Genomic DNA, 16429 nt, shown 5'->3' on the forward strand with positions numbered 1-16429 from the left:
ATAGCTCAAAGTTTGAATTGCGTCCATGAGGGGCACGAGGGCTCTAGGGAAAGCAAACGCCTACCTATGCAGCCAGAAATAAGAACAAGATGGATGGAGCAGAGAGGAGGACGCCCTGTGGGCGTGCACTTCTATGTAAATCACTGAGTGGGGCTAAAAAGCCAAGTATACGGCAGATCACTGGACACAACCATGGAGCTCTGCCCGAGTCCTCTGGACCAAAGACAGAAGGAAACAACCTAGAGAGTCTGATGAACCACACTGGTAAGAACACAAAATGGCTAACGGGGAGAAATATAGCGTGCTTTATCTTGTGTGCCTGGCCCTTTAAAGGATCCCCAGTCACTAGTCAACTGGGCCTTTAAGAATTCTTAGCTGTTAGAACTGCTTGACCCTATGACCTCCAGTGTTGGTTGCTGCTTGGATTTCTGGGAACAGGATAGCAAAGAAAAAAAAAAGCCAGCTGAGACAGAGAAAGTGAATTGGGCTAGCAGAGTGATAGAAAGTGGTCGTGCAGAAGATATTGTTAGGAGGCAGTTGAACCAGGAGAAGCTGAACGGAGCAGATAGCCTAGGATAGTTGTTACAGTTTGGATAGTAGTGGAAAACTGGGAGAAGGGATTGATTAGAGAGACTGTAGGGGAACTGAGGGAGGTTGTGAGAAACATTTAAAGGGGCTGGGCTGGAAACTGGGAGGAATGGTTAGGAAAGAAATTTGATTCAAGGATTCAAGGACTCTTCCTCTCCCCCTTCCCTTCTCCCCCTTTCCCCCTCTCTCCCTCTCCCTCTTCCCCTCCCATCCTTCTTCTCCTATCCAGTGATGAGAAGTGAAACCTGATGGTGGGGGAACAAAAGGATGGTTAAAAGAAGAACCCACAAAGTAGCAAAGACCAGCTACAATCAGGGAGGTGACAAGAGGCACCAGAGCCCTTCAGAGCCAGAACAGGCTAAAGGATGCAGAGTAAAACCTTCCAACGGATGATAGGTCTGCTGAGTTATGTCGTGTCCGCATTTTGAGCACACCCATATTATAGTGAGAGATGTGGACTGTTTCAGGAGGGAAAACACTTCTGGTACCTCTTAGCAGAATCACCTGATGAAATAAAATGGCCAGGCAGATTGCTCAGTGACCTGGGAGAAACAATAAGAGTGACAGCACACTGAGAAATGCCAGTCTCTGGGATCAGGCTGAAGGACAGAGACATATTAGCCCAGAGCTCAAGCTTCTCCAATTGCAGAAACATCACTTATTAGATGCAGATGCCTTTGTCCTAAACAGGCCTCCATACTTGACTGCTGAATGTTTCTCTCCAAATGGCCTCTGGGTATTCTGAACTGCAACCTAGCTTGCTGTACAGGCAGCAATCACCTGAATTCACTGGTAACCAAGCAACTGAGCATTGGCCAATCAGAGCAGCCCATCCCTCAGCCATTCCCAACCTAGAGACTCCAAAATCATGCCCTAATAAGGCAAGCCTGGTATTGCACCCACCAGCCAATCCCTGCTATGTCATTTCCTATACTGCAGATGCAGAATGGGCTTCCTCGCTGCATGCTGAACCATCTTCCGTCTGGGGTCTCATCTTCCCAGAGCCTTTCCTTCCTTTGACTAACATTTGTTCAGTTCTAATTGGGATCTGTCTTTCTTTGGACTCAAGGTTTGCTGGAAGGCAGATCTGACTCCGAAGGCTCTGATCTGCAGGGCGTGAGGCAGGGCTTCCTGCTGATGCTGTTAGCTGCAGACCCACAGCCTAACCCCGTAACCCTGATAGTACAGCTGTGGGCAGCCCCAGGAAGATGGGAGAGGCTTACATGGAGGTCCATGTTCCAAACCCAGTTTTGCAAAGAAATTCCAGAACATCACTCTGCCTTGTTCATAGGTATACAGGACTCAGTCATTTCTGAAGTAAATCCCTATACCTAATAATCACATATAGCCTCGTAACTTAAACTTAGACCACAAGGAGTACTCAGTCCGTAGTGTAGACAGCCTAGCAGAATTAAAATGAAGATATTCTAAAGAGACACTCGGGTCTCTCAGTCCGTTAGATGTTGAAACAATGGACTCCAAAGAAACACGGAAATTATCTCAGAAATCTCATGCCAGTACGAGGAAAGGGAGACAGCTAAAAGGGCATCTTTTCTCCCTGACAGAGATGCTACACAGTTCTAAGAGTTCATCAGACCACCTTACAGGAGGAGACTGAAGCCCAGACAATGGTGGTAGGTGGCAGGCAGGACCACATCTTAACCAGGACTGCTTAGATGTACATATTCTTGGTTCTTTTAAACTTTGATCCTGCTTCAGGACCCCAAAGACAGACTTGAGGGGTTTGCTAGACTCTTTGTCCCTCTTCTCCGTGGGCTCACATTGATTAAACTTCCTTTGTATGCTTTCCTTTTTAAGTCTGGCTCTTTTAATGGGTTTCCTGGGGTGAGTGCCAGGTTATGCCCCGCCACCCTGAGTTTGATAGCATTAGTGGTGTGGAAATGATGGAGGCCAAGGAAACCACATCGAGGTGTGCCTAATGAAAAGGAAGCACCAGTCCCATTGCCAAAATATAACAAGCAGCGGGTAAGCGAGTCACATACATTCCATGTTGAAAGTTTCATATGTGTTGAGTGATGGACTCATCAGATTTTGTGAGCACCAGTCACTTAAAAGAGACACGAGGTGCTCGAAGCCAATATCAGACAATATCAACTACCTGGACTCCCCAGAGGCCCCAGGGACTAAACCACCAACCGAAGAGTATACATGGGACAACCCATGGCTCTAGCTGCTTATGTAGCAAAGGACGGTGGCCTTATCCGGCATCAATGGGAGGGGAGGCCCTTGTTCCTGTGAAAGCTCGATGCCCTAGTGTAGAGGAATGCTAGGGTGTCGAGGTGGGAGGGAATGGGTGGGTGGGTAGAGGAGCACCCTCATAGTAGCAGGGTAAGGGGAGAATGAGATAGGAGGTTTGCAGAGGGGAAACCTGGGAAGGGGATAACATTTGAAATGTAAATAAATAAAATATCCAATTGTTTTTTTTTAAAAAGGACATACAATAGGCACCTAGGCTACAGCCTCTGGCATGGTGTGATACGTATGCAAGTGTTGAGACCTCCAGGTTCAATGACCACCGCTTACATAAACAAATATATGAATAAATAAATAATGATAGCATTTGGTCTTTAAGGGATAGCATCACAAGCATGGCTTTCACTTTTTAAGAACAGTAACTTAGCGTTTGAGAAATTATGCCTAAATTCTAATAAAACCTCCAGATGATATTCTCTCTACTTAACACGTATCTCCGTTCAAGTTTCAACACATTCACTGAGACATCCTTTTTAAATTACTATTTTCCAATTTGTGAGGCAGATCGCTCTTTCGCTGCACTCATAGAGCCTTGGGGCCTAAGCTGGAGTTGAAAGTTAAACATCTATTTGCATTTGGGTTAGGAAATCACTGTCATGGTTCCCTGAGACTTTAGCTGTCTCTGTGGATTTGGTAAGATCAAAGCCCTAGCATTAAGTGATCCCGGGTTTTCATGCTCCCCACAGCCAATCACATAGAGCTATGACTGCACTGCTGCCTGTCTGCCTACTTGCCCTCAGCCTGTGTTCACCTGCTTCCACTGTACTGGATGCATTGATGCTGATCCAGCAGAAATCTGCAAAACTGAGAGTAAGCAAAAATCTGAAATGTAGCCATGTGGAAGCCAGAGACAGAAGATCCACAAAAGCCTCATCATGTGTAGGGGGGATATAGCACAGTCGGCCCATGGGGCCCTCAAGTTGCTGGGTCTGGACCCACAGGTTTAGATTTGTAGACACAAAGAACACTGCTCAAACATCAAAATGAGAAACAGTTTATTCTTCTCCTACTAAATTTGAGTGACCATGGTCTGGGAAAACAAATTTAAGTTACCCCAAACTCCATGTAACAATGTGGAAGCCCCTTTTATGAAACTGTATAGTTTTACAGGAAAAAAGAAAGTCTCAAATCAAAGGAAGTTTCAAACGCATTTGGCGGGTACACCAGAGAGGCAGGTACACCGAATGGGGGAAGCTTTTCTACCGTCTTCAGATGCTATCTGATTACACTTTTGGCTTTAACATCTATGAAAGCTAGTCTCCGGGTAACTTAATAGATTACAAATGTTTGTACCTATTATTCATAAGACGTAAGTTCTGTCACTGTGGTGGACAAGGAATGGCTGTCCATGGAGCTAAGCTAGCCTGTGATAAGGCAACATTCCAATATCCCCACAGAACTACAGTAATGATCAGTCAGTCTCTGTTGACATGGGTTCTTTCTAGGAATTCTTAATGGGTCATTGGCAATGACCTCAACACGCAAGAAGAGGCAGGATCCTGCTGGCCTCAGAATGTACCCTCCTACACATACATATAAATAGACAGTATCTACACAGGTAGCATAAATACTATATACTGTCTTATGCTCAGCAAAAACAACTGTGTAATTATTTTTAACATAGTAAATAGGAATGTTTAAATAGGATTATTGCCTTTGTAATTAATCTCAAACACGACCCATGGTGGTAAAAGTATTTATAAACATAAATGCTGAATTAATAGACATAATAAATTTCACCTAACGATATGAGGAGACGGAATAGACGTTTTTAGAACAACAGATTCCTGTCTGTCGTTATTTTTGTTTTATTACAGGCTCCTAGAAAGTGATAGGTAAAAATGATTACTTTACAAGGTGATAAATTCGATCTTGTCTGAAGATTCCCAGTATGGGTAGCTCCTTAAGATTCTAGTTTTACCTCACCAGACTATGGGCATAAAGAAAAATCAAAAGGGCTTACTTGTCTGTGGAAAGGGCACTCAGTCTGTGCTAGTCTACATTCAGGGGAGTGTTTCACAAGATAACTGAATAAGGACAAAGAAAATTACATTGACCAAGGGTAGGGACAGAAAACTTTGCTCATGGAGAAAAGAAAATGAAACCATGCATTTCAAGGAAAGGAAGTGGCATGCATTTCAAGGAAAGTCACTGCCACCAGGTGGTCTAATTTTCAGGACATGCATATTCCACCACAATAACTAAGAACTAGAGACTGCATTTGTAAGGAAAATGAAGACAGGCACGCTAACACATGTGACCCATCGCCACCCTGCAGAAGCATATGTCTCCTCATTCTTCAAAGGCTATGAAAATAACTATTTTTCTGCCTCATTCTTCAAAGGCTGTGAAAGTAACTATTATTCACGATGCAATTGCAATCTATCAACAAGTCACTTTTCTGTGGGGGATAATCAATGAAAAGCCAGCAACCTAGCCCACAGCTCTCACCTCCAAAGTACAATCCCGAGAGTTCAGCAGCCAATTAATGTTTAATTCATGTTGGGTCTGAATGATGTAGCTTAGAAATGAGGAAAGTGGTCCTGGGTTATAGAAGAGAGGCAGAAAGGATGTTAGAGCTGTAGGACGGGGACGTAAGTTTCTGTGAAAGCCTCTTCTGAACAGGCATGGTGGCTGCACTCATAAACTCATTGCTGCTGTGGTTTCTAGCACACGCCCAGGGCAAGATTGGGGCTGTCAGTATTTCATCATGGAAAGCTGGGGTTCCCGAGACCCCCACCCCTCCCTGATGGTTGCTGGAGGAGGGAGTGTCAGAAAAATATATTGAATCAAAACTCAAAACTGACTTCCGGGGGGCAGGGGGCTACTGCGATCGGGGCTGTCTGTGCTATCACCCACTGGTTCTGTCCACGCTCTGCAGTGTCTGGCGATGGCCTTTCACTAAGCTGACCCTGTAGCTGTGGTCCCTGCATATGCAAGCCGAGGCCCCGCGGTCATGAGCGGCAAAGAAGGACCAGGAGGGTTCAGGAAAAGGAAGCATGATAACTTCCCACATAACCAACGGAGAGAAGGGAAGGATGTCAGTTCATCTTCGCCGGTGATGCTGGCCTTTAAATCATTTCAGCAGGAGCTAGACAGGAAGCACGACAAATATGAGCGACTTGTGAAACTAAGCCAGGATATTACCAAGGAAAGTAAGAGGACAATTTTTCTTCTCCATAGGATCACAAGTGCTCCAGATATGGAGGAGATTCTGACTGAATCAGAAAGTAAGCTGGATGGGGTCAGACAGAAAATGCTACAGGTTGCCCAGGAGCTCTCAGGAGAGAAGACACGCACCAGTTCCACAGAGCTGTCACCACAGGACTCCAGGAATACGTGGAGGCTGTCTCTTTTCAACACTTCATCAAAACCCGTTCACTGGTCAATATGGAAGAGGTCAACAAGCAGCTGACTGACGTTTACAACAGAAGACAGTGGGAAAGAAAGCAAGGCGCCTCCCTCTGATGGACAAGATAAGCAGCTGGTTACCTGGAGACTGAAGATCACACCCACACCCGTTGACTACCTGCTGGGAGTGGCCAACTTAACTGGAGAGCTGATGTGGATGTGCATTAACAGCGTGGGGAATGGGGACATTGACACCCCCTTTGAAGGGAGCCAGTTTTTACGCCAGGTTTACGATGGGTTTTTGTTCATTGGCAATACTGGGCCCTATGAGGTCTCTAAGAAGCTGTACACCTTGAAACAGAGCCTGTCCAAAGTGGAGAACACTTGCTATGCCCTTAAGGTCCAGGACTCTGAGATCCCTAAGCACATGCTGGCCGATGTGTTCTCAGTGAAAACAGATGGTTGATCAGGAAGAGAGCATTTCTTAAGCAACTCCGCTCAGTTCTCTAAGGAGTGAGCTCCTGGGAGGCTGTTGGTGAGGGTGTTGTGAGTGTGCATTTGACTTTATTGTGACTTCTGTAGCCGTTTCCAGGTGGACTAGTTTGAAGTGTATACAGCTGAATATAAGTCGTCCACAGGGACGTTTTTTACATGCGTGCATTTGCATGCAGTGTTTACATGTGCTTACTCTGTTGTGTGAACATGCTTCCGACTGCTCTCTCTGCCACACCTACTTTAATTCACTTTGAACTTGGAGTGACATTTTGGGTGGAAGGAAGTCTCCTAAGTGGGTGATTCTGTATATGGAGGAAAAACGGTGTAGTGAAGCCTCTGGAGCGAGCTTCCTGTTTCAGTTCCTTGGCAGTGTCACGCCAAGCCTTCAAAGTGGGCCTAGCACACGAAACAACAGTTTTAACATGCAAGCTATCAGTATTTTTTAAGTGCAAATTTTGGTGGTATTGAGAATTCACTTAAATTTTTTGGTCAAGTTTAGGCCATTTTGAATTTATATAAAGGAGCTTTCCTGAGGAATTGATGGGTCCAGATGTTCCTTTCTCCACTTTGTCTTTTCCTTTCTCACAGATGTGGGAAGGAGCTGACATTGCTCTTCCCTGGTGATGCTGAGTATCTAACCACACACTTGTCTGTAGGGTGTGACCAGCCAGGCCCTTCGTCATGTGTTAGGTGGACTGCACTTTCCTACCCCAGCCATCCTGGGACCCACAGAGGGGCAGCCACAGTGCTTGGAGAGCTGACAGCCCAAACCTTGACACTTGTCCCTTGGTATTAGCTAGTGATGTTGCCAAAGAAAATGACTTGTGTATAACTCAGCAATAAGCCAATGCCATCTCAGGAGGGAGGGTTGGGAGTGAGTTCACCTCCCCAGTCAGTCAGTCAGTCAGTCAGTCAGTCAGTCAGTCTGTCAGTCATTGGTGGTGAGAGCCTGGCTTGAGCGCTGCCTGCAGCTGACACCACCACATGCTTTCAACTAGTTTTGTGAGTTTTCAGAACTTGGATACTGGGTTTTATTTTTGGAAAGAATATCTATTTGTAAGGCTGGCTCCTTGAAAGTGTCATTTTCCAAAAGTTGTCACCAACAGGAAAGTGAAATGTGTACATGCTTGTTACGTTAGATTTGTTTGTCCTGGTAATGGTGAGGCTTCATCCTCCCTGCAGTAAGTAGATACCCAGTTACAGTCAGTCCTGTTACCTGCTGTCTGTTTTTCCAGCTACGTCAAGTTGAATTTATAATGTTAAAATAATGGATTGAGGAATGTTTTACAGAAATTTAAAGCAAATTTTAAATTAAATATTAAACTACAGAAACTCACTGGTTTAAAATTTTAAGTTAAACTATGTTTTGTGCACAGCAGTGTGTGCAGAGACCAAAAAAATACCCTCAAAACTATCACGAAATGCTGAGATCAGTGTTTTATAAGTTGTTGAGTGCTGTCTTAATTCTGCCCATCTCATATAAGTATTATCATGTCTCTCACTCAGATAAGGTGGTGCCATAGAGGGGCTGGGCCTTTGTCTATGTCACCACCTCACCTTGGGGTCCCAGATTCCTGCTTATATACCATTGCCTTAAAAAGTCATGGGGAAGAATACCATGAACTAATGGGTAGGAAATGAAGGAAAAGCACTGCTCGAAGACCTGGGTACTGGGATCTAAGAATTAGGGATTGGCAGCAAGTTTAGAATCTTGTGATGGTTTGGTTTGTTACTGAAAGATAACATCCTCTCCCTGCATTCACATGGTAGGAAAGGCAGGGCAGTTCTCCGGGACCCAACTCGTTTGTGATGTTCTGCCCATGTCTCTCTCTCCCCTCACATCTCTCTCCCCTCACATCTCTCTCCCCTCACATCTCTCTCCCTTCACATCTCTCTCTCCTCACCTCTCTCTCTCTCTCTCTCTCTCTCTCTCTCTCTCTCTCTCTCTCTCTCTCATCTCTGTGTGAGATCCCTCCCCTTACCTTCACCCTCACCCTCACCCCTCCCCTCACCCCCTACTCTATTTAACTCACAGGGCCATCACACTGGGACGTTAACATTTGTACCATGGACCTTGGAGAATACAAGCAAATAGATCATGGTAAAAGCCCTTCAGAAAGAAGTGACAATAGGGACAATCCAGACGTCATCTACTTAGACACCTGTATTCAAGCACTGGAGACATCACCAGGAGCATGATCCATCCACAAGTAACCTCCTTCTGATAGCATTCAGGCCAATAAACAGAGGCTCTGCAAATAAGGCAGGATATTCTCCTCAGAAAGGCAAAAGGAGATGTAGCTAACAGCTAGGGGAGGATAGCAGGAATGAGTAAGTATAAGAGACCATAGACCTGTGTAGAGAGAATATCTTATACATTGTATGGATGCATCACCTGTCAATTGAAAAGCCTTTGGCCAATGGCTTAGGCAGGAAATAGAGATGGGACACCTGGGAGGAGAAAAAATTCTGGAATAGAGCCAGATGGGCCCAGGAAGATGTACCAAGATGGATGAATAGTAGCTGAGCACAGGTAGCCAGACATGTGACAGAATGTAGGTTAAAATAAATGGGTTATCTTAAGTTATGATTATAGTCAAAGAAGAGCCTATCTATATGGCCAAGTTATTTGTAAATATACTTTGAGCCCGAGTCTTATTTCTGGGAGCTTGAGGCTGGGAGGAAGAACTGATCTGGGCGTATTATGAATGAAGGCAACTGATCATAGTTTGAGAGAAGAGCTTGGGTTGACTCTTTAATTCTTTCCACATTTGAAGAACATGGTTCCTCAGCCCTCCACACTACCCTGCATTAGAAGAGAGTGGAGAAAACACAGTATTCAGGGTGCTGATAAGTGGTCCATGCACCTTGCACAGATGTGGCTGCCTTCTGCCTCCTAGACCAATGACCATATTCTGATAAGGGGATAGGGAGGCTGAGGGACAGACTCCAGATCTGCCTGGTTAACAGGAGGGGCTGGTTTTATCAACTTGAAAATGGTGTCTGGCTCACTCTACTTCTGTCCACTGAGCATGGAGGGCTTGCCACCTACCAGAGCCATCCATGGTAACAGTGAGGATGCTATGTAGGTCTCTTTTGTACTAGAGAAGGAAGCTAGTTGATGCAGGTTCCTCAGACAAGGGGTTACACACATGAAGATCCAGGATATCTGGAGACAATGCCTCAGTTTTATGAAGGCTAATCAGGCACTCTTCAATATGCCAGACCAGAGGACAGGATCACCCGGTCTGTTCCAGAAACACATAGTACAGGGACAAAACCCCCACACACGCCCTATACAACAGCAGTTGCCTCAGGCCATAGTTGTCTGGTGGTGTTCAGAAGGTGACACAGGCCACATGAAGGGAGGAGCTGCAACACTCGGGTGTAATTTCTTCTATTTTGTGTTTTTTGCAGGTAGAAGATTGCCCTGGAAATGCAAGAGTTCCCCCAGGGAGTTCAAGACCCGATGCCACCTCTGTGGGGTGATGAGGGAGCTCCTTGGATAACTGTCTGTCAAGCACCACATAGTCGCATGGGCCTGTGTACTTTAACATTTTTAATCAGAAGAAGTGGCCACACGCTGGCAGGGAAGGTCAAGTCATTGACTTTGTAAGATTGAGTCCTGCTGCGATTTAAATAAAATTCAAAGGCATACTTGGTTTGCATAGCTACAAGACTCAGCTTGATGTCACCCTGACTGTCTGTCCCACTTCACTATAAATTGTCCTCCTTCTAGACTGTTCCCTCTAAACATTCTCTCTTCCCTCCTTCTTATGTGCAGGACTCCCTCCCTTCTGCCTACCCACACTTGTTATGCTATTTCTTCTGAGTGTCTCCCTTCTCTTTCGGGTCTTAGCCAAAACACTGCATTCCCTGGAAGCCTGCAGAGGTCTTACACGATCATCTCATCTGCTCTCTCCTAGAACAGCCTCACAAAATTTGTCCTGAGCAAATTCCTTCCTCACAATTATAGGAATCACCCTTGAGCATAAACTGGTTTTCTGGTCCCCTCATAGACTATAAGCTCTATGAAAACACAAACCTTAGGAAGGGTGGCTTAAGGGAGATGACTGGCAGCTGCCCATGAGTACAGCTGTACTTGTTATAAATGGCTCAGTTGGTCACGTGCTTCCCTTGCAAGCATAAGGACATGGATTTGATCCCCAGAATCCAGGTAGAAATGCAGGATACGGTGATGCATGCTGTAACCCCGGCTCTGGGGCAGAGATGAGAAAATGCCACAGGATGGCCCAAGCCTAAGTAAAACCTGGTCTTAAAGGGAGGTAGGTGAGGCTCTGAACATGACTTCTGGCCTCCACAATATACATATGCAACACCCGTGTACCTTGCACACATGGCATTTAAAGAAAGAAAAGAAAAATACAGACCTCACCCTTACCTTTTCTATTCCCAGGGGTTGGAAGAGCTGGGAATAGTTCATCACAGGCAATCAATAAACTTGGGATGAACTAATAGACAGGAGATGCTAGCCTGAGCCTAAACTTGAGAGAGGCCAGGGAAGGTGCAAAACCAAGTATGCGACCAATTAAATGTCTCATTTATCCAACTGGACCTGAATTGTAGCTCAAAATGCAGACTGAAAGCATTTTTGGATTTAAGCATTTAAGCTTGATACTTCCTTTGAAATCTGTTAATTTAAACATTATACGACCCTGCCTCCAAAAGCCAAAGGGGGTCTCTCCCCTAAAAGACCATAGTAATCAATACTTATTACACACTGTGTAACAGAGGTGGAGGTGTCTGCAGAACCAGGAGGCCCCAGAAGGAGAATTGTTCATCTGCCTTAGAGCATAACCTAGATCTATGCTATTATGGTAGGGAATCTGGGAGGGTGGTCACCTCACCTGGATGATGATTCACCCTGATAAACAGAAATATAACCTTGGGCAAGGTACTTATGTTTGTTGAGACTTATTGTTTGTAGAATAAATGCTAATAATTTTCTTAAGAGGTGGTTGTATCACCTGCTTCCTCATTATTATGGCAAAGTCACTGAAAAAGCACCTTCAGGAATGACATTTATTTTTCCTCATGATTCAAGGGTAGAGTCCACGATGTCAAGGCTGTCATGGCAGCTTCGGTGTGAGGAAGCTGCTCATACTGCAGCCACTCTCAAGAAGCAGAGTAAGGTAAATGCTGGCACTTGGCTTGATTTTCATTTTTCTTTAATCTGGAACTGCAGCCCACTGAGTAGTGCCTCCCACTTTCAGGGGACTCTTCTCAGTTCGGGTAAAGCTGTCTGGGACTGCTCAAACAAGCAGACCAACAACTATGTTTCCTAGGTGACTCAAAACTCAGTCAAGCTGACAATCAGGATCAACCTTTGTGATTCTTATGACTTGAAAAATTAAAAAAAAAGTAACTAGGAAGGCTATTAGTTAGCAAGTACTTGAAGCAATGACTGCTGTGTTGGAATGGTGGCTTAAAGAAGGTGATGGTGGCTGCCCATGAGTACAGTTGTACTTGTTATAATGACCAGGCTGTCTGTGAGGCCAGGACACAGCTGGAGTACAAGGGAGGAGAGCAAATTGTCACAATGTTGGTGTTATTCAGAGGAGCAGGAGCAGAGGCACACCCAATCCTTACAGAGCGCTCCTCATGTTGAAGAAGGCCCCATGCTCCTTGCCTTAATTCTGGGTTCAGTGTCTTCTACACTACAGACCCTGCCACTGAACACAGAGCCAGGATGTGAGTCTAGACAGTCACTGCTCAGCTGAGGACAAGGATACATCCTTTTAGATTATCATTTCTCGCTCCTCAGACCCCACGATTTGGCTTCTTCTTGCTGATAACGTATCTTTTCCATAAACAAGGGCCAGTTTTCTTTTCCTCACCACTTTTTGTCACCAGTTTTGGGAGTGGCGTGTATCTGGTGAACATGTCCCACTTTCCTCCTGTCCACCAGAGCCCTGACTAGCTAATGACCACCACAAACCAACAAGAAAGTAAGGAAGGTGAGGGGAAAGCTTTGTGAGATCCAGAAGCCTGGAGTGCCTGCCACATCACAGCTTCTTCCAAACAGAAAATGGATGTTGCTTCCGTGAATTCTCAACAGCATGGTCTGCAAAGACCACAGCAACCAGTATGCCAAGACAAATGGAGAAGAACCACAAAGGCCTCGTTCACAGTAGAGAGCTACAGGCTTATTGGTACTTTTAATTGAAATTCTTCCTTTTATGGGGGAAGATAAGGTCAGTGCTTTGTTGTGTCAAGGCAGCCTTAGTTCGTGTCACACACCATGGCCTCTTTGTTCTGTGGGTGCCCATCCACATTCTTATTTCTCCACGGGCCTCTGAATTTTCTTCCAACAAAGACCAACCCAGTGGCAGGTAACAGTGAACCCCATATTTAGTATCCAGTGGTCTGTCTACGGTTGAACCTGACGATGGCTTACTAGGATGACCTGAGAAGTCCCTAACACTGTCACATCCACATAGGTCATTCACAACACATGGGGCTGGGACTACAAAAGCCAGACTTTGAGAAGAATGGCCACCAGCATCTTATCTCTACAAGGCTGATGACACCATTATACTTCCCACTACACACACACACACACACACACACGCGCACACACACACACACACACACACACACACACACACACACACACAATATAACACTGCTTCCTCTGAACAGCAATCTTCTAGGGACATATTGATAATAAAACACTAGACCCGACACACTCACCTATCTATGCTCTTGCAAAGAATACTAAGAAACTTGTTTGATAATCCACAAAAGGAAAATGGGGGGCGGGGCATAAAAGCAGAAGAGGAACTAGATGAATGGGAATGGGGAGAATATAAGAGAGGCTAATGGGCTAAAGGTGAATTTTAAAATGCATTATGTATGCAAAATACATACATGATGAAGCCTATTAAGTATAATTAATACATGCTAAAGCTGGTATCCTGACATTTGCTGGCCGAGGCTGGCGTCAAGTCTGAGGCCATGTGGAGGCTCTCAAAGGCCACCACCTTTGTCAAGGGGTTACTAAGTTTGGTAGTTACGTTTGTTCGGGTAAGAAAGTGCTGTCCAAGAGTTCTACAGCAGGGTGAATAGAAGTCTGTGTGGGAGGACAGGAAAGCGTGCACAGGCTTTGAGCTTGTCAGGCAGCCCATACAGACTCATGGAAATCCTTCCCAGCAAGAAAACATCTTGAACATTCCCATCCAGCGCCCCAGGTGTTATTAAATGCACACAGTAAGAAAAACTATTGAACTCAGATGATTTTTAATGGAAACACAAGTGATTTAAGGCTGTGCTCACATTCCAATTTTATAGTTGAAAATTACTCTTCAGGGAAAATAAAATCGTTCATTTGTGCCTCATCTCTCAAAAAATGTCATAAATATGTATAGGTGTCCGTGGCCTATCACAGAGCAATAGGGAGTCAACAGGAGGCCACATCAGAAGCAAAATCGACAGTCTTTTCCTGCACTGTGTTTATCCCTAAGACAAAACTCCTCGTCAACCTCTCATCCTCAGGACACTGACTCTTAAAAGTCATCTCTACTGATTGCTTTACTTCATCATCTAATTTCCTAACTTAGATCCAGAAACACTGTCTCCTAACACAAGGCTCACTTAGTGAGATGGAGGTGTTGCTTACCTTTTGGGATGCCACTGGCTTAAATCATGCAGGTCTCTGTCGAGTCTTTAGTGCAAAGAGAAGATAGGGAAGATCAGAATAGAGGGTTCCTACACTTGAGTTTGATTTTAGGGTGCGATGTTATCTTTAACTAAGTGAGATGTAGCCTCTGTGGATTTAACTGCAGAAACGGGTCAGAAGTGGTATCCCGTCTACACAGAGCATGGCTTTCTAACTCCTTCAGTTATGGAAGTTCAACAAGCTTCAGACAAGCATCACAGTATTAGACAGTCGTTAGCCAAGGTTCTTTGTTGCCGTTTTACCCATCAATAGAATAATTGTAGATTTTAAGACAATTTAAGTCAACAGATGGCAAAAAAAACCATGGATCAGATCACTGTTCCTTGCCACCTTTCTACAAAGTCTTAGTTATGGAGACACTATGTGGGTATCATTAAATTCATTATGCCCAGGTGCAGTAACACAAAAGAGTAATTCAATTTCTCAAGAGGCTGGGACTAGAGGATCATAAGTCCAATCCCAGATAGACAATAGTGTGAACTCAAGGATAACTGGTCAACTGGGCAAAAACACTGTCTTAGACTACATTTTAAATGTCCTGAAGATATAAGCGAGTGATACAGCATTGTGCTTGTCTAGAATACATAATACTCAATATATAAACAAACAAATTCATTATAGCTGACAATCCTATATTGATCAATATTAATTAGTCTATATTTTAGAATATTACTTAGTGTGTACTTACAGGTGTGGGGATGGAGACATGTGTGCACAAGCCCATGTGTCTTCCTTTACAGTGGGCCATCTTAACTTTTGAGACATTGTTTCCCACTGGACCTGAAGTTCACTGATTGGACAGACTGGCTGGCAGTGAGCTCAAGGGTCTTCTTGTCCCTATCTCTCAGGGCTAGGAGTATAGACAACTGACATTGGGCCCTGCTTACATGGGCTCTCTGGAAATCTGAACTGAAGTCCTCATGCTTGTGCACCAAGGACTTCATGCACAAGTCCTCTTTGCAGCTCCAAGTCTGGCTTTGCACAGAACTTCTCTATGTTATACACTCTATGGTTTTTACAAAAGTGAACAACATGAGGCCTTGGTTGATAATACAAGACAGAACCAGAGATCATTCTTCCACTAACCTTAAACCCATTTCCCGTATCCATCTCTCCCTTTCCCAAGTCCTAGCATACATGACAAACACTGATTTTATTTTCTTTATAACTTTGCCTCTTCTGGAATGTTCTATAATTGGAATGACATGGTTGGAGTCTGGAAGCATTTTCAGATTAGCCTCCTCTGTTGTTGGACAATATGCATTTAAGATTCTTCCCTGTCCATTAGTAGCTCAACTGCTAAAACGTTCCACCCTATAAATGTATAGTTCCCTTATCCCTTTAATGACAAAAGGCATCCTGGTTGCCTTTTGGGGTGATTATGAATTAAGCTTGTTTCAGACACTGACATATAGGCATTTGTGTTCCTTCTCCCATATTCATTAAGCATTTGTCACTCTTCCTGTGACTGACACCCAGCCCCCAGATTCTCTGTTCTCTTCCCTCTTTTTTCACTTTTCTTCCTCTTTGCATTTCCAGTTGAAGAATCCCATTGGGGGATCCCCCATGCCTGTTGATTCTTCCTCCACTGCGTTTGGTTTTATGCTGCTGAACCCACTGAAGGCATCCTTCACTTCTGCTAAGTTTGTGTTCATAGCATAACTGAGGTGGAACTTTCTGCTTTCTTTGGAGACTCAGTTGTGTCATGCGATGTTTTTCTGGATACTGTCTTATGAGAGGCTGTTTTTCACTGAAGCAGACACGTGGGAGGGTGTTCCACTAAGAACAGATATGTGGTGTTTTTTTGGAAGCAGCCTAGAAAAAAGGGCATGCGAAGTTTTGCTAGAGTAGACACTAAAGTACATGCGATGCTTGAAAAGGGTATAAATGTAACCGAACAGACAGGGAATGATGCTGTGTGGCATGGGCACACCTTACCATTCATTATTTGCTGGTTATCGATTTTCATGGCTTCACAGAGAGAAACACACCAAAGAACTTCCAGTAGTGTTCCGGCAGGAC

General features: G+C 44.6%; 1 protein-coding gene and 1 pseudogene across 6 annotated transcripts in view; one reads left to right on the forward strand and one right to left on the reverse strand.

Annotated features, from left to right (window-relative positions):
• Dscam (DS cell adhesion molecule) overlaps positions 1–16429 on the reverse strand; it is a 585477-nt gene that overhangs the window by 389972 nt on the left and 179076 nt on the right. The gene's annotated exons all lie outside the window — the stretch shown is intronic.
• Tsnax-ps1 (translin-associated factor X, pseudogene 1) lies at positions 5684–6775 on the forward strand (annotated as a pseudogene).

This window comes from Rattus norvegicus, chromosome 11 (genome assembly GCF_036323735.1).
Source record: "Rattus norvegicus strain BN/NHsdMcwi chromosome 11, GRCr8, whole genome shotgun sequence".
NCBI classification, from domain to species: Eukaryota; Metazoa; Chordata; class Mammalia; order Rodentia; family Muridae; genus Rattus; species Rattus norvegicus.